This window comes from Leptodactylus fuscus, chromosome 1, assembly GCF_031893055.1.
Source record: "Leptodactylus fuscus isolate aLepFus1 chromosome 1, aLepFus1.hap2, whole genome shotgun sequence".
NCBI classification, from domain to species: Eukaryota; Metazoa; Chordata; class Amphibia; order Anura; family Leptodactylidae; genus Leptodactylus; species Leptodactylus fuscus.
Window position 1 is genome coordinate 241,670,080 of NC_134265.1, and position 21,748 is coordinate 241,691,827.

Consider the following 21,748-nt stretch of genomic DNA (forward strand, 5'->3'; position numbering starts at 1 on the left):
TTTAATATGGAACGCTTCACGAATTTGCGTGTCATCCTTGCGCAGGGGCCATGCTAATCTTCTCTGTATCGTTCCAATTTTAGTATATGTGCTGCCGAAGCGAGCACACACTTTGGCCTTTCTATTCTGATGGAAATAGGATCATTTATACTCCAGATGAACGTCAATAAGCATGGAAAAAGCTTCATGTTGCGCCAATTGAAATTCTTTCCTGGCTCTAGGTACATACTGATCTAAACCTTCCAGACATACCACAGATGGAAGAATGGGGTATGAGCAGGGAGACAAAACCCCATTAAAAAATACTGTGGGAAAACCCAGGACACTGATCACACTTAAGTATAACATTGAGTATCTGAATTTCTTATCTTATTTTACCTACTAATAGCCCAATTGTAATCCATTGTGCGTTCAACCCTCATGTAATTTGATGCTTTATAACTTTCCTGTTGTTGTGTGTTTAACATATCAAAAATCTTCATGACGGTGAAGACAACTTGACCATATAATCCTCAATTGCAAGTACATAATGCTGTCAGATAACTCCCTTCTCTCCCGCTAGTCTCCCCTCCCTCAATACCCCTATATCCCCTTTATTAAGGGGGTTTTCAGGATAAAGGAATTTCATGACTTATCCTTTGGATATGTCTTCAATATTAAATCAGCAGGGGTCTGGTGCCAGTTGGCTTTTCTCAGTAGCCACTATGCATAGATCAGAGCCAGAAGCATAAGCATCAGAGAAGCAGATAATTCTGTTGTATGTGTACTGGTTATACTGAGTTACTGCAGTTCTGCTCCTATATAAGTGAACAGGAGGTGAGGCTCCTATCTGTTTCTGTTCTCCATGTAGTGTTTGCTGAGAAGAGCTGATCAGCAGGGTCCCTAGTGTCAGACTCCAACCCATCTGATATTGATGACCTATGCTATCCTAACAAATAAGAGTCGCTGCCCTAGCTGAAAAATAAACGTTTTTGTTCATCAAGTTCAACCAAGGGATGAGGAAGACCATGACTGAATAAGTATTCTATTCATAACCAATAATGTAAAAAAAAACATATAAGCTGTTTTTGAAGCTGTCAACTGCTGTTGTGACCAGCTCCTGGGGTAGGCTATTCCACACATTTACAGTCCTTAAAATGAAGAAACCTTGTCACCTCTGGAAATTAAACCTTTTTACTCCAGATGAAGAGAGTGTCCCCTTGTCTTTTGAGGGGACTTTACGTGGAACAGCTTTTCTCATATTTCTTTTATGGGCCATTTATAGACACACGTGGCCAAAATTATTGATACCCCTCATTTAATGAAAGAAAAACCCACAATGGTCACAAAAATAACTTGAATCTGACAAAAGTAATAATAAATAAAAATTCTATGAAAATGAACAAATGAAAGTCAGACATTGCTTTTCACTTGCAACAGAATTAAAAAAAACAAACAAAAAAAACCTCATGAAACAGGCCTGAACAGAAATGATGGTTGCCCTGAAAATAATGTGACCAGAGGGACATGTTAAAACTTAGTGTGTCCACTAATCCATGAAGCCGCCTCACCATACTCTGCCAACGGGTCACTTTATTTCCTTCTAAGGCTATTGCTACCTCCACATTATATCAACTTGCCACTCTGTGGCCTACTCGTGCTGCTGCCACCTCCACACTCTGCCACTGCATGACTGTATGGCCTCCTCATGCTGCTGCTGCCACCTCCTCACTCTGCCACTGGGTCATTGTATGGCCACGTAAGGGTATGTTCACATGGCGAAACCCACTCCTGTTTGGGCTGAATGAATGGGCCTAAATAAGAGCCGCGGCTGACTAAGCTGCGGAATCCGAGGCAAGATAGGGCATGTTGCTTCTTTTTTCCGCTACGAGCGGCTCCCATTGAAGTCAATGGGGGCCATTTTTGCAGGCAGATTTTGAGGCGGACTCCGTGTCAAAATCCGCCTGCAAAAAACTTTGTGTAAACGTATCCTAAGACTTTTGCTACCTCAACATTATATCAACTTGCCAGTCTGTGGCTGCCTTATGCTGCTGCTACCTCAACACTATGTCGCCATGTCACTATGACGCCCTCTCCACTCTGTCGGGGGGGTTCTACTTATATAAGCATTTACTAGAACAGGTTCTGTAGACATCTGTGTGGAATCAGCAGACAAGGGTGTAAAAGGAATAAGCACTTTCCCGCTACAGTAGGATCTTCAGCCTCTGCACGGTTGTTTATACCTGGCACTAACATCGATGTTTAACCACTTCTGGACCGGCCATAGACTATACACGTCCGGATAGTGGCTGCCTTGTTTTGACAGGACGTACCGGTATGTCCAATCAGAACACAGCAGCTGCACAAGATCGTGCAGCTGCTTTCACTGGGAGCCCGCTGTAACTTCAGCTGGAGCTCCCAGAGAGAAGACAGGGAAGGTTTATTCCCATCCTTCTCGATCGCTGTGTAATACAGCGCTATATGAACGCTGTATACACGGCTATGGGTGCCGCCATGATGCGGTCGCCCTCTGACCCGGCAGTAACGTGATCCACCGGGAGCAGCATCTTACAAGAGCTGCTGGGTCCTACAGCACCCAGATCAGCTCTGTATACTGTGTATACAGCGTGCAGGAGGCTGTATTCCTTCTTCAACTGGGGCTAAATGTACCAGCCCCAGCTATAGGAGAAATCAGCCTCCAATACAAAAAAAAAAGTGATCTCTTATCTCTTAAAAAGTCTCTTATGACCTTATGGGGACACCATCTGAAAAAAAATATTCAAAAATTAATTAAAAAGTTTTTAAAAAATAAAATAATTAAAAAATAAGTAAAATAATAAGTAAAATAATACGCCAATAAAATGACGTTATTAAAGGTTATAGCCCCACACCCGACGACAACATATAAAATAAAAGTTGCTGGAGTTAATGGAGAGGAAAAACTATTTTAAAAAGTTTTTCAGTTGCACTTTGTGTTATTAAATAAAAAAAAAGAAAAGAAAGAAAGGTGAAAACCAGACACAATTTCCCTCCTCCTGTTTATATTTTCCCGGATATAAAAAAAATATGAAAACATATTCAAAAATAAAAACAACATAAAAATAAAGACCTATGTGTCCCCGAAAAAAGACGCAAAAATTAGTTGAATGAGATGTATGAGAAAAATGTTACAGCCCTCTAAACTGCACATACAAAATAAACCTAAAATGTGTCTGGTCCTGGGCCACAAATTAGTCCGGTACTGAAGTGGTTAAGGCTGAGTTCATACTTGAGTTATTTGGTCAGTTTTGGCCCTGTCACTGGCTAAATAAGTGAGGTGTGCAGTGGTTTCAAGAGCGATGCCTGTCATGTGCGTGTCATACTTACACACTGTATTGTTTGACTACCACAGCAGACTCCCCATGTGTGTTACCGCAAGGTACCGTTTTCAACACCACTATACAGGCTCTCTGCAGCCAGGAAATAGCTGTTTTTAATGCTATTTGCTGCAAATAAATTCAGATAGATACAAAATTTTTTGAGAAATCCGGAGAAGCGACCTAATCAAATTTTTCAAAGCTTTGCTCATTTCTAGTGAAAACACTGTGGCCAAAAATGTTGCAATTTACACTACCTGAAAACGCTATCCCAACCACATATTGTAGAAAAAAAATCAGCAGTGTTTTCAAAAACATTTTCACAGGTTGTCAATTATACCTGTGGAAATGCTGGCATTTACCAAATAGATTTAGAAGGGCAGAAAGTCCTCAGAAGAAAACTCTGTGAAAATGAAAAATGTTTGGGATAAAACATTGATGAGTTTTCACTGCATTTTTTTGCAGCGTTTTTTTTTGTTTTTTTTTTGCTGCATTTCGCTACTTGAAGCCTTAGACTTAAACTTTTCTAAAATATACACTCAACTAATCCTTGTCAGAGCCCTTCCTCCACCCTCTCCTGGGAAATTGAACTAAGGGTCCATTCACATGGAGGAAAATGGTGAGGAATTTGGTGTGGAATTTCAGGGCTGAAAAAAAGCCTCCCATTGACTTCAATAGGTTCTTTTTTTCTTTTTTTCAGCGCTGGAATTCCACACCAAATTCCTCACCATTTTCCTCCGTCTGAATGGACCCTTACGCTTAAACAGTCAGATGCAGGTAAGAAATTCATTCTCCCTCCCATGGGGTTTCTATATACAGCAAACTACATGAGAATCACTTTAAGCTACTTACTAAATGGTATAAAACCATAGGCCCCTCACCTGCGTTGCATTCCATTCTGGGCTGCGTCGCAGGCCTACACAAAGTGGGTCGAGATTGACAAAAAATGCATTAGGGTGGCCGATCCACCCTAATGCATTTTTGTGGTTCCCCCCCCCCCTCCCACCAGCCCCCCTCTTAGGACCTATCTGCTTCACCTGCGCCATTTGGCTGACTTGCTCAAAACTTTTTCCTTTGGCCTCTCAGTGAACTTCGATGATCTCCTTTCTGTCCAATCCGCTTCTCCCTAGGGGGGCTCACGGCGGGGATGATACGGACCTGGAGTCGACTGGGCCTTTTCCACGTTGCAGATTTGGTGGATCCGCTGACCCTGGAGCTCAGCCCCTTTGATTACTTCACTTCTGCTTTGCAATTGCCTTCCTCTGAATGGTTCCACTACCAGCAGATTGTACATTTTGTGTCTTCTCAATTCGGCTCCTTGAGGGTATAACCGCGTACTGCCTTTCAGAAGGTATGGCGAGCTGGTACCTCCACAGTTGGCTTGATATCAAACATTTATAGGCTTCTTTCCTCTCCTGAGGGTTGCCCCCGTTCACCCATAAATACATGATTAGGTGGTCTGAGGCTTTGAATAGGCAGATCTCACAGGGACAGTGGCAGATTATCTGGTCTCGGGCTGCTAAGTCCTCTACCTGCATTTCATTCCGTGAGACCCAATCAAACTGCTTATGCATTGGTATCATACCCCTGCCCTGCTTCACTCCCTTAACCCTAGTATTTCCTTCCAATGTTGGCGTTGTGTCAGCTGGATGTGGGCACACTCTGTCATGTTTTCTAGGACTGTCCTTAGTATCCAACCCTTTTGGCTGGAGGTTCAGTCTCTCTCCGATGCCCTTTTTATACAGGGTGTCCCATTGGACCCCCTTACATACTTGCTCAACCTCCCCCCTGCACTTGAGTAAACAGACCTCTAAGGTGTTCCTATATTTATGTACAGCTGCCAAGACGCTCATTGCTCTTCATTGGAAAAGAAGTTCCCTTCCCACTGGTCCAGGATGTGCGCAGTATGGAACACCTCACTGTTTCCTTCAATCACACGTTGGACGCCTTCCAGGCTGTATGGTCATTGTGGGATGCATACTGTGCCTTGCATGGTCTTTAAATCCTTCATCTATTCTTACCCTCTTCCTTCCCCCCTCCTCCCTGTCCCATGCTCTGTATTTCATGTCAATGGCTCTGTACTTTGATTTGTACTCGTTTACTCCGTTTTTTCCGTTTCCATTTACAAAAATGTTCAATAAAAAAATTACAGTTTAAAAAAACCCATAAACATAGGCCCATCTAGGGCTTTCAGACAGCAAGCTTTGCTTGGAGTCCTTCAATTACCTGTCACATTGTCCACTATATGGACCTTGCTAGAATTCAATAAAGACGTTTTATTCATTTTTTCATGTGCCCCCAAACAGTATGATCCTCCTACAGTCACCCGTACATTATATGTCCCCACATTATAATGTTCCCTTCCAACTGCCCCACAATATTAAGTCCCTCTCCTGGTGCCCCCAGTTTAAACTGGTGGAAACAAGAGGGGACATGAAACTGGAGCAGCTGGAGGGGGGCATTAAACAGTGGGGGGTAGTTGGAGGAGGGCAATAAATTAATGGCAGCTGGAGCCGGATATGAAACTGGGGCCAACTAGAGGGGGACATTAAAATCAGGCAGCTGGAAGCAGACATTAAACTGTAGGGGTAGCTGGAGCGGAACATTAAACTGAGGGCAACTAGAGGCAGACAGGTCCCTCTCCAGCTACTCCCATGGTTTAATGCCCTCCTCCAGTTGTCCCCAGTTTAATGTCCCCTTAATGTCCTCCCAGTTTAAGTGCCCCCCTTAATCTACCCCCAGTTTCATGTCCCCCCTCCATCTCTACCCCCAGTTTCATCTCCCTCCCTCCATTTCTCCCCCAGTTTCATATCCCCTTTCATCTGCCACAGTTTCATCTACCCCTCCATCTCGCCCCCAGTTTCATATCCCCCTCCATCTGCCCCCTGTTTCATGCCCCCCTCATCTCTGTCCCCAATTTCATGCTCCCCTCATCTCTGCCCCCAGTTCCATGCTCCCCCTCATCTCTGCCCCCAGTTTCATGTCCTCCCCTCCATCTCAGTCCCCAGTATAATGTTCCCCTTCCATCTCTGCCTCCAGTATAATGATACTCACCTTTTCTTGATCCCCTGCCGTTCTGTCTGCAGTCTCACACACACAGTACAACACACACACACTCTCTCTCTCTCTCTCTCTCTCTCTCTCTCTCTCTCCACCCTGCATCTCACATCTCCCCTCTCCTCTTAGTACTTTAGACTACACATCTCTCCATCTCTTGACTGCACGGGACACTGACACGCCCACCTCGGATGTCCTACACACTCCACCCAGCCCATTGTCCACTATTTTAAAGGAGTTGTCCACTTTCAGACCAATATTGAGAGACAAATGTTATGGCTTGTATAATAAAAAGATATATAATTTTCCAATATACTTTCTGTATCAATTCCTCACAGTTTTCTAGATTACGGCTTGCTGTCATTCATTCTGTTACTTCTAGAGGATAAACATCTGACCATGGTCATGTGATCTATGGTCCATGGTCATGTGATTTACAGTCCATGGTCATGTGATGAGCACACAGGTGCACAGCTAATTACCAGGCAGATGTCTGATTAGTGTGCTGTGACTAAAACGACCTGTGTGCTCATCACATGACCATGGACCGTAAATCACATGACCATGGACCATAGATCACATGACCATGGTCAGACATTTATCCACTAGAAATAACAGAATGAATGACAACAAGCAGAGATCTAGAAAACCGTGAGGAATTGATACAGAAAGTATATTGGAAAATTGTACAACTTTTTATTATACAAACCATAACAGCCCCTTTAACCAGTTTTGTTCTGACTGACTCTCCTCATTCCCTTTTCCCTCTCTTCACCATGGAACCATACATACTTATTCCATGATTTAAGACACCCCCCTCATTCATCCCTGCTCCTCCCTTGTTTTTTTCTTCCTTCCTCCTTATCTTTCTTTCTTCTTTACTCTTATAAATGGTTTTCTCTTACTTTAGCAGGAGACGCCACCTCAGCATAAACACAGGGATTTTAGGGCCTTTGGCCTTGTTTACCTGCTGATATGCTTTTTCATGCTTCAACTCGAGTTGTTTCTTCGACTCCTGGGAGCTGTATACTGCTATACCCCCCAAAAAAATTTTGATAAAAAATATTCTGGATGCCAAATTTAGCTTTATTTCACTTTAGTTGTTTCATCCCTGTCACCTGCGTGATATAAATATTAACTTTACTGGGTCAGGGCAGTAATGAATATAACAAATGTATACAGTTTTGGTAACAGTTGTCTACTTTAAAAATTGTGTCGCTATAATCTGACCCCATAACTCTTTTATTTTTCCACCGGTTAAGTTGTGTTAGAGCTTGTTTATATGGGAGGAACATTTGGAAATACAATGTGCCACACTTGTGTACAGATATACAGCACAGGATATCAAGTACAATCTGGCACATATACGGGCGCAAAATTACGCGCTGTATACAATCGTAACCCCCATTGAAATCAATGGGATCTTTTTTGAGCGCGCAAACTCTGACACGTGTATACGTGCCAGATTGCGCACCAGTTAACTCCGTGTGAATTCAGCCTTAGAGGAGCACTTTTGCCCATTGGTGTAACCTGAAGCTCTAGGGGCACAATTGGAAACTTATAAGGGAACCCCTCACCTACCTACCTGGGTGCACTTGATATCCTGTGCTGTATATCTGTACACAAGTGTGGCACATTTTTTTTCCAAATGGTATATATTCAGATAGATATCTGCTACCTATAACCTTATTTTACTTCTGGTTAACAGGTCAAAGGTTATAATGTGATGCTTTGTGAACTGGTGCCACCTACTGGACATTTTTCATATATGACAGAGGAAATTTATAAAATTGTGGTGAAATAGAAATGTGATCACAGTGAAAGATCATATTCTTTATCAATGCAAAGAAAAGGAAGACCAGCAAATAATCATTTCCATTATTTTGTTTGCACATATTACTGTAGCACACAACATTGAGGCCCCATAGATAAGACTGCAGCGAAAAGGGTTTCCTCTGTGGACTTTCTGCTTCAGTTACCTTTAGGGAAACCGCCATTGTTTCTGTAGGTATAATTGACATGCTTCACTTATTTTTCTGCAATGACTGGATGGAGTACACTTTGCAGTGACTGTAAAACCTGTGTTTCCACCACGGCCAAACCACATTTGGGGCTGTAGCTTAAAGGGTTTTTCCCACAAACATAACCATATTTAGGTTTGTAGACAATAAAAAGTTAAACATGTTTGCAAATTATTGTAAACAATTAATAAATAAACATTTTGGAGAGTTTTACAGATTTTCTCTAATCAGCTCAGTGGTGACAGTCTTCTGTCTTGGCAGGTTGTCAGCGGATACGACCATGAATGCAGATACTTTCTATGGTCTGGTACTTATCAGCCATGATTTCCTTACTGTGGTTAGGTTATCAGGCAGGGACTGTGCATGGATAAGAAAATAACCCGAACATAGTAATGAGATCATATCCAGGTTATAGGAGTATAGAAAGTTTCTACATTCATGGTCATGTCCATTGTCCATTGTATTACTTAAATTTGCAAAAAAGTTTCACTTTTACATTTAATCGGCTACATACTTAAACATGGTTATGTTCCTGGGAAATTCCCTTTAATTTTTCCTCTTCTGACCTAATTTATAATTGACATGACAAGTGTTTTGAATAAATATGAATATTAATAAAAATGTGCTCATTCAAAAACCACTGAGGCGATTTACATACTAAAGGTATATGTGAAATAGCCTTTGTAAAGGCTATGCAAGGATGTGATTATCTAAAAATGACTTTTCCCAATGATAGAGCCCCTTTAATGTCTCAGATTTTCAATAAAATTTCAAGATTCTGAAATGCTTAAAGGGGTATTCCCATGTCGCATACTCACCAGTCTTCACTGTTGTAAAATCTTCTTTCTTCCTGGTTTCTTGCATCATTTGGTGGGCGGGGTTTCACATGCAACCTGCCGTTTAGCCCTGCCCCCAAATTAGCGTGTAGCTCCACCCACCCATATTGGACTATGAAGTACAGGCAGGAGCAACTCCATTCTGTGTTACATACAGAGACTGCCTGTCTCTGCCATAATGAACACAATTGAATTAGCTAGCCTGATAACTGGGAGAACAGAAGACGTTCAGAAATGAAAGTAACTCCTCTCCCCTATCTGAGTGTAGGGAGGTAGGTCACGTGGTGTAGACACAGGAATAGCTAGATACACAGGCTCACTCCCGTGCACTTAGCCCCTCCTCCCTCCCCCCTGAGAGCAGCAGATACATCACTTGACTTTTGAGCAGATAAGTCAGGGCTGTGTCAACAATGAATTGAATAAAGTAAGTAATAATAAAGCAAGATAGTGGACAAACAAAGCAGTTTTGCTGAAGCAGTGTATTTAGGAAAAGTCTTACATCCACATTAACCAGCAGTATAGATAGGATCCTTGTGATGGGACAACCCCTTTAAGCCTCTTCAACAGTAAAGGAGCAGTGGGACATTTTTAGGTGTAATGCAAGTCCGCACAAAATATGCCCCTCTTTTTATTCCCCCCCCCCCCCACACACACACACACACACAGTATATGATTATTGGTTCCCACACTGTATTATTTTTTTGGAATAAACCGGGGTGGGGGTGGAATTATTTTCTTAATCGGCCGCTACTTATTATATTATTGCAATAGGTAGTTTCTGCTAATTTTTACTCAACCATTTACATTCATGCCCAGGCTGGTTTCCACTCCCAACTCCAGGGTGCGCTGGATGTAGTGTCCAGGTGTAAAAGTTATGAGCCACTACCGATTACAAGAAGCATGCTTCTCCCACCCCAGTTTATTCCATAAGGCACCACCAGAGACCATCGCTGCAGGTCACCACATGGTATGACCCCCCCCTCCCCATTTCTTTTGGCCCTACTCAGTACTCAGCTCTTTTCCTTTTTTGGCTACCACACAGTATATAACTCCCTTTTTTTATGGCCCCTCCCACAGTATATGACCCCCCTTTTCTTGGCTCCAATATCCTATAAGCCCCCCTTTTAATAGCTCCCATAGTATATGACCTCCGTTTTTGGCCGCCCCACAATATATGACTTCATTTTTTATGGCTCCCCCACGGTATATGACCCATTTTTGGCCCCCCACAGTATACGATCCCCTTCCCCCCTCAATATATGACCCCCTTTTTTGGTCCCCAAACAGTATTTGAGGCCCTTTTTTAGTACCTCACAGTATATAACCTCCATTTGTTATGGCCCCCACTCAGTATATAACCCCTTTGTGTTTGGATCCCACATGGTATAAGCTCCCTCTTTTTATGGCCCACACAGTATATGATCCCCTTTTTTGCCCCCCCCCCCCCCCCGACAGTATATGATCCCTTCCACTCCATACGACCCCTTTTTTGTTACCCACAAAATATATGACCGCCTTTTTTGAACCCACACACACACACACACACACACACACACACAGCTTATGACCATATTTATGGCTCTTCCACAGTATATGACCCCCATTTTGACCTCTGCTTTTTTTGGCCCCTACACAGTACACAACCCCCTTTTTTGCCCCACCGTATATGACCCCCCTTTTTGCAACCACACCCATAATATGATCCCCCTTTTTGACCCACCACAGTATGTAACCACTGTTTTTGGACCCCACAATATATGTTTTTTTACCTATTTTATAGCCCCCACTCAGTTTACAAATACCTTATTTTTAGCCCCCATACGGTCTAAGCCCCCCTTTTTGTGGCCTCTACACAATATATGGTCTTTCTTATTTGGCCGCCATACAGTATATGACCCCCATAGCATATGTCCCCCCCCCCTTTTTTTTTTTCTTTTTTTTTAAATCTCCCACAGTATATGACCCCTTTTTTGGCTTCCCCACGGTATATGACCCTATTTATGCCCCTCCCATCTTTATGTTGCCCGTTATTATGGCGTAACCCACAGTATGACTTCTTATTTTTCCCTCCATCCACAGTAGAAAACCAATAAACACAAAAACACAAAATAGTATACTAATGTGTGCAGCAACACAATCAAATAACTAAAGAAAATACACACATAACTAATAAAAATAATAAATTTCATTAATGACAGAATAAAAATTATATCAAATATAATATCACCAATAACATGGAAGACAACATGATATGGGGGGGATAAAATAGTCAAACAACCAAGAAATACCCAATCACAGGTGGCATGGGGCACTATACTGATAAGGTAATATATTATGAAGGTAATATATTATAATACACTATAAAGACAGGCCATATGGTCAATGCCAATATGTAAACACAGAAGGGAGTACAAAAAAGATGCTCAAAAGCAAACATACTAATATCCTTCAATGTGATACCAATGAAAGCAACATGACCACAGTGTAACAATAGATACAGAATAATGATACAGAATAATGACTCATTATAGATACAGATACAGAATACAGAATGCAGATATACAGAATATAGATACAGAATAATGACTCACTACTCACTAGTATACCATACCGCCTGTGGTGTGAAACACCCAATGCCCATATCATGTTGTCTTTCATGTTATTTGTGATATTATATTTCATATAATTGTTATTCTGTCATTAATAAAATGTATTATTTTTATTAGTTATGTGTGTATTTTCCCCCCTCCACAGTATTGACCCCCTATGTTGGTCCCCACACAGTGTTATATTTGTGGACTAAACGGGGAGGATGAGATATTTGTTTTTTAATCAGCTGCTTCATGCCATATTATTGCAATTGTTAGCTCAAGACCGATCTGGACAGGAATATGGATTGGAAAGTAAAAATTATCGTCCGCTACCTATTCCAATAATACAGTAAGTGGCGGCCAATTACAAAAAGCATGGTGCCCCAACCCCAGTTTATTCCATGAGGCGCTGCCTGAGACCATCACTGCAGGTCTCCTCATGAAAGATGCACCCCTGTTTCCAGTCCACCCCAAGCAAATAGTAAAACTAGTCAGTGCCCCCCAGGCAAATAGTTATTTTCTTGCAATAAAAATGTAAAAATTATGATGCCAGCTTTTCCTGTGTGGATTTTTTTTCTGCAATGTGAGGAGGGGATTAGCCAGAATCCCACCCACTCTGCAATTACTGTAAAATGCAGTGTTTTCGCAACATGGGGCTTCAGCCTAAAAGATGATCTTCAGCAGGATTGTAACTTCACACACAAAGATATTTTCGCTGTGCCTCTAATAGACCCTACAACAAATGGTTTAGAAAGAATTGTGAAGGTAGTAGTCTCGCTATAAACATGGCACTATCATAGAATAACATGTTTCACATAAGTCATTTGGCAAACTTCTATCTTTTAGGGTTGGGTAGTCAATTGTAAGTGCCATTATTGTGCAGTTATTTTATCTAAAGGCATCCATGAGGTGTAACAGATCTACCAAACAGCTCTGAGTGATAAAATATGCTACCTACAACCACCACTAGAGGAAGCTCAGTGCTTAGGAATTAATACAGCCACTGCTAAACACATTGGAAACTGTGAAAATCTCCTTACACTTTGCTCCATTTAGAGGCAGTTGTAGAAAAATGCAGTGGGTCAGTGTCGGGTTTAGGAGTGCATCAGGATCCTTTCCCTATACAGGCACCAGATCAGTTGTGTGGCCTGTCTACATCATAGGAGTCAGACTCTGGCCTGTGGGCCAAATGTTGCTCGCAGGGTAATGATATTTGAACCAGAGAAAATACCAAATGTCTACCAGAGTGTATAGCTGAGTATATCATGGTGTAGCAAACTGTATTAAGCTTTACTTGTTCCAGATTCTATAGTTAAGCAAAATAAAAAAATTTTGTATATGAAAAGTTTTATTCTTATATCTTACATAGTTACATAGTAGATGAGGTTGGATGAAGGAATCACTCCATCAAGTCCAACCTATAACCCTAGAATCCCCTACAGTGTTGATCCAGGGGAAGGCAAAAAAAACAAACCACTTCTCTGATGAGAACGAAAAACTTTCTCAATTGTACTCATTTTTACAATAAATATCAAGTTTGGGTTGTGACTAGAGATGAGCGAACAGTAAAATGTTCGAGATTCAATATTCATTTCGAATAGCCGCTCAATTTTCGACTACTCGATCGAATATCGAACCCCATTATAGTCTATGGGAGAAAATGCTTCGCTACAGGGGATCCTACCATTTGATTCAGGAGGGTCACCAAGTCCACTATCACACCCCAGGAAATGATGCCAACACCCTGGAATGCAACTGGGACAGCAGGGGAAGCATGTCTGGGGGCATCAAGTATCTTTATTATGTCGGGATCCCCTGTCAGCTTGTGATATGCCGGAGCTGACTTTTTCGCATAGGAATGCATTGACCAGCGTTGATTGGCCAGTCTACAGGATTCGGCCAATCAACGCTGGTTCTGCCTGAGGAGGCGGAGTCTAAAATCGGTCCACAGCAGTTTCCATTCTGGTCCGATTTTAGACTCCGCCTCCTCAGGCAGAACCAGCGTTGATTGGCCAAATGCCGTAGACTGGCCAATCAACGCTGGTCAATGCATTTTTATAGTGAGATATAGCAGAGCTGGCCGTGCGGTTAGCCCGGCTACTCCAGACAGATGAAAGAGCTCTGCACTACACCCAACCATCCCTCCAGCTACTCCTCCTGTACTAACACGACTAGCTCAGCTTGGCTATTCCTTAATACTATTAACACGCTCAGTTCGGAATAGCCAAGCTGAGCGTGTTAGTCTGCTGCATATCTGCCAGCTCTCCTACATCTCCTACACGCTCAGCTTGCCTATTCCTTAGTACTACTAACACGCTCAGCTCGGCTATTACACTAAGGAATAGCCAAGCTGAGCGTGTTAGTAATACTAAGGAATAGCCAAGCTGAGCGTGTAGGAGATGTAGGAGAGCTGGCAGATATGCAGCAGACTAACACGCTCAGCTTGGCTATTCCTTAGTACTACTAACACGCTCAGCTCGGCTATTACACTAAGGAATAGCCAAGCTGAGCTAGTCGTGTTAGTACAGGAGGAGTAGCTGGAGGGATGGTTGGGTGTAGTGCAGAGCTCTTTCATCTCCGGTGTCTGGAGTAGCCGGGGCTAACCGCACGGGCTCTGCTATATCTCGCTATAGGAATGCATTGACCAGCGTTGATTGGCCAGTGTACGGTCATTCGGCCAATCAACGCTGGTCAATGCATTCCTATAGGAAAAAGTCAGCTCATGCATATCGCAAGCTGACAGGGATCCCGACAAGATAGAGCCCCAAAGAGCTAAGTGAGTGACATTCCCCCCTAAATAAAGGTTATCCCTAGCTAACCCTGCCTGTAGATCTGTCCCTGTCTCACATTCATATAGTTCACAGTCCCAAATTAGTCGAATGGTAAATCCACCATTCGTCTAAATTGGAGGTTATCTGTTTCCGGCCGCCAATTCCTTCTTCCAATTTTTTTTCACTGCCTCCGTTGTCGTATTTCCTGTCCCACCTCCCCTGCGCAGTTATTGGAGCAAAAAACGCGCCAGGGAAGGTGGGAGGGGAATCAAATTTTTAGTGAGTTTGCCACCTGGTGTTCGATTGGAATCGAACACCTCGAATGGCCTGATATTCGATCGAATATCAATTCGATCGAACGCCGTTCGCTCATCTCTAGTTGTGACCCAATACCTTCATCAGTGTTTTGAGTGATTTCTGGCTTTCTCTGGGAGCTTATGGTGTCATCTGCATTTATTTACAAGGGTAGCTTCCTGCTGTCTTAGCCTACAACTACCATGATGCATTGCAGTTCACTCAGATCCCCCCTCTCACTTCCTCCCACACAGCCCCTTCTTCCCGTTTTCCTAACTAGCCCGCAGACTACAAGCCCTATCTACCTACTTAATTCATCCCCCAAACTCTTCCCCACCCCATCATACTTACCTATCTTCTCGTCCTAGCTTAGGGGTAAAGTTTTACTTTATCCCGGGCAACCCCTTTAAAGATAAGTCACAGGTAAAGAGCAAATTGATCAATCCATTGGAAGTTGGAGTATGTTGCATGCTGCATTTGGATGTGTTCGGCAATGAGAGAAGATGTAACTCTAATAGATGCCAATGCTTGCCCTGGTTATATTCTATTCCTCTTTGAGGAATATACTGTCTGTTAAACAGGTGATTTTCACTATGACCCCTCCATGTTTGCATATCCTCTGCTAAAAAACCTAAAGATTAATTTTGTGTTGTCTTGGTTGTATTGGTGGATGCTTATACAGTTAATTATGGCATTGGATTATAATGGGGGCAAATGGGAAGTTTCTCAGTACCCTGTAAAGGTGATTCTACAGTTTCCGAATATGTCTCTTTTGTTCAGCTTTTCATGAGCCTCATTTTCATGTAAATTACAGTTTCATTCATATGCAAATAATGGGGAAAGTTCCTTGAGGGAGTGCCGTTTTCCTCTCCTCTTGAAAAATGCAAGCAGCGCTTTTCTCTTGGCATTTTATGCCCTTTTTGAGCCATGCATTTCTGCAGGTAACCACATTTTTAAGCGGATTAAGGGGCTTGGGGACCCCCTGAAAGGAAATCTGAACGCAGATATGAACCTAGCCTAAGCTCTTCACAATTTTCAGCATGGGTGAGCAACAATTCATCTGCTGGGACATGTAAAAAAGAATTTTCGGGGATGCCCCATGTTTTTTTTTTTGTTTTTTTTTAAAGGTTCACGTTCCTTTTACATTAAGCTTTGTCCTTTGCTTATAGGGACATCCAGCAAGCAGGACTTTTCTCTCTGCATTTTTCAGCATTTTTCAGGCAGAAACTGTGTGGAAACCTGGCTGACTCCATTATAGTCTACCAGTGGGTAACTGCTTTTTAAGCGGGTTAGCTTTCTGTTTTTCGGTTCTCCAAGCGGACCCAAAGAACGGAAAGCTGAACGCTAGTGAGAACCTAGCTTAAGGCTAAGGCCCTACGGGCGTGAACGCATTGCGGCTCTTTCCGCAGCGCTTTTAAGAGAAAGTTCACAGAGTTTTCCTCTGCGGACTTTCTCTTAACATTATATCTATGGGAAAGCCGACGGCGTTTCCGTAGATATAATTGACATGCTGCGATTTGCAAAGCCGCAACGGCTTTGTGTCCACACTGCGATCTTTTCCGCAAACTGGGGATGGGATTCGCATGATCGAGGCGTTTACGTCCTGTGGGGCCCCAGCCTAAAGCTGGATTCATTCAGTTTTTGTGTTCAATCATAGAAATATAAAAAATACATAATGGGCACAGAATGGATCTATTAAACAACAGATACCCATAGAATTCGTCAGATCCCATTGTTTATAATGGTGTCATTTTTTGTCCAGGATTTTTCACCGAATCTGTACAGGAGGATCCCGATGAAACCTCTGACTGAGATGTGAACCTAGCCTAGCAAGTAAGTATTTTAAAGCTAAGCTTTACATGAAGTTTCCAGTAAACCTTTGTGACTTTTCAGTTGTTATCATCTCCAAACAGAAAAAATTTAATGTAAATGCAAACTGAAGCCTTAATAAGTAATCTTATAACAAATAGGTGTCAGCGAGAATGACAAAGCAGTAACTGAGTCTGGTTCCTTTTCCTAGTCAGTGACTTCTATGTTCAGAGAAAAGAAACTGAAAGGTATAAAGATATGATACATGACTATAGGTATTAATACATGATTCACTGTGGCCGTGTACATGAGAAAAGTCTTCTCTCCAACTGCTACAGTAACTGACAATAATACCTTCCCAGTAAAACTAAACATTAGTTACATGCCGGTTTTTAATATACTGACTATGGTATATCAAAAAGTGTTAGATTTATTTTTTATTATACGTCTTTGGAAAACTTAGTGACAATATCAAAAAGAACAAAATGGCATCTAAAACATTACCTTTAATAGCCAAATATAAAAACATGTATTACAAATATTAATATCAGGAAAGTCCCACCATGGGTCAGGTAAGATGAAAGGAAATACTCACAGCCCCCTCCAAAATTTACGGGGACACGTCGGTCCTATGAAAATAAAACCAGTGGGTCTTACCATATCCAAGATGAAGAGGCCCAAAATGAGTGCAGTGCTATAATGTGTTGAATCGAGGTAAGCTGGACCGCACACAATGGTGCCACAATTGTAGAGAGGAAAAAAGGAAAAGAAAACACCTAGACCCTAAGTAATCAAGCAATGGGACTAAGTAGACCCTAAATCCTATCCAGGGTCACCGCCCTATTTGACGTATGCCCTGTCCGGAACCTATCCCTATTCTGGGAATCCTCCAACACTGATCCTACCGACTATCAACAATAAAAGACAAATAAATGATGGCAACTATCGTGTAATGCACAATCCGCATATAATGCACCACGCAAATGAGTTCTCTCGCAGCACTGGGGGCAGTCTCCAGCGTTCAAACAGCACTGGGGGCGTCCCCAATGCTGCGAGAGAACTCTCCAGCGACTCCTCCATCTTCTTCTGGAACGGCCTCTCCCTGCGTCTTCTTCTGGAAATGGGTTCAAACTTCTACACATCGGGCCTCAGGCAGAGCTCACTGCACATGCCCACAGCCATTTTCTTGTCGCCGCTTACCTCAGCTTACTGTGTACCAGAAATCCTACCGAATGGCGGCGCAGAGAAGGCATCTAAAGGTAGGAGAAAAATAGCCTTTCTTAAGGCTATTCCTACGTGTTAGTCAGAAAAAATAGCATTTTAATGATAGAATCCCTTTAAGATAGTTGTGCAGTCTGTCAGCAGGCTCAAACATCTTTTCTGTTATGTTCATGCTGTTCAATATAGTGTGAATTGCTTTAAAGGGATTCTACCATTGAAATGAATTTTTTTGGCAATCACACGTCGGAATAGCCTTTAGAAAGGCTATTCATCTCTTACCTTTAGATGTGGTCTCCGCTGCGCCGTTCCTTAGAAATACCGGTTTTTACCGGTATGCAAATTAGTTCTCTTGCAGCGATGGGGGCGGGCCCCAGCTCTGAAAATGCGATGGGAGCGTCTCCACTGCTGCTCAAGAACACACTCCAGCGACACCTCTATCTTCGGCTGGATCCTCCCCTTCTTTCGTCTTCTTCCTTCTGCGTCACCTCCGACGCCTGCGCAGTTGGCTCTGCCAGTGAGACACTAGTAGAGCTGACTTCGCATGCCGGCCGGTGGCCATTTTTTGGGAGGCTGCTCTTGCTCTTGTAGTTGAATACAGGAAGCTGGTAGTGACATACCCCAAAAGACTTGCAGCTGTAATTGCAGTGAACAGTGGCGCCAAAATATTGATATAGGGGGGCTGTCACTTAAAATCTCATTAAAATCCATTTAAGTTTGTGGTTGTAAGGTGACAATGTGAGAAAGTTCAAGGGGTATGAATACTTTTGCAAGGAGTTGTAGATAAATTTACATATGACTTTTTATGCTTTCAATCATTTAGAACTGCATTTTGCTGCAATATAAATATTACAGAGTAGCACCAATGAAAAGGGAATAACATTGTGGATAAGTGATCACTTTTTTACTATGTCCAAACCCTTTATAAGACTAAAGCCCCACCTTGTGGGCCGCAGCAAAGTTTTTCCAACAGTTTTTTCTTTGCACATTTTGTGTTTCAATTATACCTATAGAGAAACCGCCAGCATTTCCGAAGGTATAATTGGCATGCTGTGATTTCCAAATCCGCAATGGTTTTGGAAATCACAGTGTGTCCAGATCACACATTTTTTTTTGCAAAGTGTGGGTGGGATTTTCTAGAACCCCATCCACCTTTCTGTGAGTGTAAGGGTCTAATGGTCAAACATTTCAATTGAAACCAGGTCAGACCTTATGAGTGGAGCTCAGGTGCTGCTGGCTCATGGGACTGTGTTGAATATACTCTATATGTCTATAAGGATGAGGTATGTACATAGTCTTCATTCATGGCAGTGAAACAGTAGATGCTTTATAAAACTTTTTGTGTCAGTGATCAAAATGACTTGTAATTAGTGACTTACCGTAATTACCACTGACATCTGCGTGCGCAAACTATGAAAAAAGCTAAACACCAACACAAAAGCTACAAACACTATGGCAGTTCAGTATTCCTAATACAGCATTGTGATTTTCTGCATCTAACATTTTAGTATGGGTGGTTTTATATGTGAATGTAGTCATAAAAGTTAGATAATCTCACGACTAATGTTTACCAAATATTTCTTTTCTTCAAGTTTGACTGGCATATTTTTTGCAATTTTTAGTCAATTTTTTGATAGGAGTCATTGGATTGTATTATTAATATCGGATCTATGTTGAAAAAACATTGTCCTAATTCAAATTAAAAAAAAAAGGTCAAAAACAGAAAAAAAAACATTCAATTGTTTATGCTCGGTAGGCAGAAAGGCATTAAAGGGGCTCTATCAGCAAAATCATGCTGCTAGAGCCCCACATATGCGTGCATAGCCTTTAAAAAGGCTATTCAGGCACTGTAAAAGTTAAATTAAACTACCCCCCCGTTTTAAAATAATAACTTAAAAAAGAATGTTCTCTACTTACGGAACGTGCACCCTGGGCGGGCATTCAGGGTGTGTCTTCATCTTCTTCCCCGCCTCTTCTTCCTCCGATGTCTTCGGGTCCCGTCCTCCTCCGGCGCTTGCTCGCGGACACTGATAAAAAAAAATAGCCCGGGCGCATGCGCAGTAGCCGTAGTAGAAGCCGCGTGCTACTGCGCATGCGCCCGGGCTATTTTTTTTTATCAGTGTCCGCGAGCAAGCGCCGGAGGAGGACGGGACCCGAAGACGTCAGAGGAAGAAGAGGCGGGGAAGAAGACGGCGCACCCTGAATGCCCGCCCAGGGTGCACGTTCCGTAAGTAGATCACATTCTTTTTTAAGTTATTATTTTAAAACGGGGGGGTAGTTTAATTGAACTTTTACAGTGCCTGAATAGCCTTTTTAAAGGCTATGCACGCATATGTGGGGCTCTAGCAGCATGATTTTGCTGATAGAGCCCCTTTAATGAAAATGTATCGGTGCCACATCAAATTCTCATTTTTTCTGTCATTGCATGTATGTAAATGAGTCAAAGTGGCATATCAGGAATTATTTTATATTAACAAGAGCTTGAATGTCTTGATCAAAACACATGAAGCACTTTAAGTAGGTTTCCAGATGTCTTTAGAGTCCTTAAAGAGTAGAGACATTGACTACAACTGGAAGCATTAAATATCACACTAAAGCACAAATATGGAGACTATGGTCTGTTTGATAAGTGACACAATTAAAGGGGTTTTCCAAGTCACATTGATAACCTAACCTAAGGATAGATCATCAGTATCAGATCATCGAGGGTCCAATACCCAGACCACACACAGATCAGCTGTTCTGGCTGTCTTTGGACATAGGAAGCAACACAGGGGAAGCAGAAATCACGGTCTGCTGTTTAGTGGCTGTGGCTAATAGGAGCCAATCTACAATATGCCTATTAGGTGGACTGGCACAGGATGTATCAGTAATGTGCTCAACTTAAATACCATCAGCAAGACTGCATCTATAAATAAAAATGCTGACAAAATGTTCCCAGGTAAAGAATATCAGAGTGCGCCTTTATACATGGTGGCAGCTATTGGCTGTAAATGGGTCCAAACCTGGGTGTTATTTCTTTATGAAACACATCTATATAGGAGCTGGAGCTCTCGTCCACTAAAATGACCCCTTTAGGGCATGGTACACCACCAGATTTGTTCTTAACTATAGTCATGGAGCAGCTTAAAAAGATCTAACTGAAAATGTTAATGTCAAAAGAGCAGAATGGTCTGGTCTATGCTCCTTGGAGAATGGCAACACTATAATTATTAAACCGTCTAATAAGGGAGATTAATATATTGATATATGTCAGTGGATTCTTCATGATGTCAATTGTCATGAAAGGCTGTCCGGCTGTCCATTAGAGTACTTTAAAATGTCTCAAAGGGTGATTCCTGCTCAAGCTAAAAAGGGCAATTTGATAGATGATGGAGAATATAACTTTCTTTGTCACCGACAAATACAATTGGCTACTTTCTATAACTTACCCAAAATCCACAAAGGCTTGTGTCCACTGAAGGGTTGGCCCATAGTATCAAGCATCAATAGCTTCATGCAGAATGCTAGTCTCTATGTGAACCACATTCTGCATCCCTCTGTCCTTGAACTTGTCGTAAGTGAGGGAAGCTACGGATGTCCTCCTTAAACTGGATGGCATTGTTTGTGAACTTGGTTGGCTAGCCTGGATGTCGAGGTGCTCTTCAGCTCCATACCACATGATAGAGGGTGTGGGACGGTGGAGGTGTCCCTCGGCTCCAAAGGTATTTTCCAGACATAATACTTTAGTGTTGGCTCTACATAGATGTGTGTTGGAACACAATTTCTTTGTTTTTGACCAGACATTCTTCCACCAGTATAGAGGAGTTGCAATAG

The 21,748-nt window shown here is 42.2% G+C and overlaps 1 non-coding gene across 1 annotated transcript; it reads right to left on the reverse strand.

Annotated features, from left to right (window-relative positions):
* On the reverse strand, positions 1–107 carry LOC142190901 (U6 spliceosomal RNA). The gene has a single exon (XR_012714549.1). It is a non-coding gene; the product is annotated as a U6 spliceosomal RNA (small nuclear RNA).
* Between the last annotated feature and the right edge of the window lie 21,641 nt (positions 108–21,748).